Below are 2,500 nucleotides of genomic sequence, written 5' to 3' on the forward strand. Positions count from 1 at the left end.
CTGATGCGATGTTGTGTAAGACCTGACAGACGCAGGCTCATCACAAAAAACATTTCTTACCTTTTTGCATACTTCTAAACGTCGGAATTGATCCAAACTTTCCACAAAAACGCTTTTTTTTTTTTCGCTTTATTCAAAGAGAAATTTCGCTCTCCAGCGAAAAAGAACTTTAAGCTTAGCAACGCTTAGCGCAATCATTTGCCATTTAAGGTCAAACTAAGGTATATGAGCTAATAACCGAGATTGAGTAAACCAATCAGAGCACGAGAAATGCAATAATTTATAATTGCTAGTGGCTGTAGTTCGTGTAGGAAGTGTACTAGCTGTAGTACGTGTAGTAACCTGTAGTAAACTGAACCTACCACACGTACGACGTGTACTACACCTACTACAACGTCTACACGTAGCTACTACAGTTAGTACACCTCCTACACGTGCTCACGTACTAAGTTCTACTACAGCAGTGGCGGATCCAGACCAAGAGCTAAAGAAGGGGGGGGGGGGTGGGGGGAGTGCTGGTCAAAGAAATATTATTACACGTACCGGACGTATACAAAACATGGACCATCCCTGTGGACCAACCCTCATTTTGTAAAGTTACAAGCAGAAAAATCTTCAGACGAAGGAGAGAAGTAATCCTCGCACTTATCTTGACAATAGGCCTTTTGCAACAAACGGTCACATGGTACAAAATCCGCCATGCTGGAGGGCAAGCTCATTATTATTCCCCCACTAGGACATTAAAACAAAGAGACCTGAACCAGTCAAGCTTAACTTGCCTTTGTTTTATTGTCCCGGTGGGAGAATAATAATGAGCTTGCCCTCCAGCGTGGCGGATTTTGTACCATGTGATCGTTAGTTGCAAAAGGCCTATTACTTGAAAGCAGCAGCAGCCCATTATTAGGAGTGAAGATAACTCCCTTACAGAGGCTGTGTCACAGCATTTTTGCCACGGGTCAATAGCCCATTCGGCTTCGCCTCATGGGCTATTGACCCGTAGCCCTTTATTAGGGCTACGGGTCTAATTGTTAAGTGGAGGTCAAGAATGGAATGTCAATTGGATGAGCAAGACAGGCGCTGAAAAATAAATATCTGGAATCTTTAAAGCGACGAGTCTTCGACAACAATTTCATTTTTCGCCGTTGTATATCAAGTGAGCTTTGTTTCTAATATTTTACTTACTTGGTATTATATACAACACTGACATCAAATGGCAATTCTTTTATGGATTTAACAAACATTGAAGGAATCGAACGCCTTGAATGCATCACAGTGTTTACTGAAGTCGCATCTAAGTTGTCTGGCAAGTAACATTTATTTTGTACTCAACTCCACAAAGGTAAAAAAAAAAAATGGAAATATGACAGTGAAAAATTATTTGAATGAAAGATTGTTTTCTCTTTTGTGCTTTATTACTTACGGTCAAGGTTCTTTCGAAAAGAATTGATGTGAACTGTCAGAAATTTATTTAATTGCATATGCTTTGTGACACCGATTGTCTGTCTCGTGTGCACGCGCGCAATTGAAGTAGGAAGGGTTTTTTTGCCTCTAATAGCAAATATGCTGTTTTTTTCAATAGATGTTTCGCTGGAAAAGATTTTTGTGAGATTTCCACGTTGTGTGAAATTTTGTCATTTTGTGTAATTTTCGAGCGTAACAAATTTGCATACGTGTGTTGGAGGATTTTTGTGGTAGTGCACTGTAAGCAGCGCATAAGTCACGAAAATAAACAGGTCTGTTGGAACATAGTTAATAGAGGGGAATGGTTTGGAAGCTCGGCAAACATCAAAGGAGCAAACAAAGATGCCAAGATTTAGGTTGGACAGTCCACGACCGTGCACAATCTTTTGTTTTGCGCTCATACACTATGCATGAATTACGTAACTAACACGTTTCTATTGGCTAGATCCTCAGTACGGAGTAAACAACTATTGTGTTTTGTGCATGGTCAAGGCCAAGAAAGAGAACAGAAACCTACAAGAAAGAAATTTGCCGGGTTTCATAACCATTTCCCTCTATCAACTATGGTTGGAAGCGTGCTTGAGTTTCAACAAAATGAGCCCCGGCAAGAATTTGTGACGCTGATGAATAATAAAGTAACGAGTGGCGTATTTTCCGTCTGTCACCTTTGTGAGTGTCGTATCGTTAACGCAATGCCGTCACGATTCCCGCCTTTTGCTTTTGTTGAATTGGTTTCTCGCGTCGCGTTTGTTGTCTAGAACGAGATGCTTCCGTGAAGCATAAACTGGGTTTGCCTGTGGTACGTGTTACAGAAAATCAGAAGGCACTGAATTGTGTGGTATTGAACTACAGCATTCCAGTCTCTGAAGAATAACAAATAAAAGAGAAGCGAGAAACATTGGCTTCTGGGCTGACATGTTCATAATTTTCAAGTTCCCTCACAACTTCTTTTCACCACAAGTTTAAGCGTGCCCTCTGAGTATCTGACAGCTTTGTACTTGTTCATTGAAGTTAAACTCTGTCCGGCGGGGTTAGTATC

This window comes from Montipora capricornis, chromosome 3 (assembly GCF_036669925.1).
Source record: "Montipora capricornis isolate CH-2021 chromosome 3, ASM3666992v2, whole genome shotgun sequence".
NCBI classification, from domain to species: Eukaryota; Metazoa; Cnidaria; class Anthozoa; order Scleractinia; family Acroporidae; genus Montipora; species Montipora capricornis.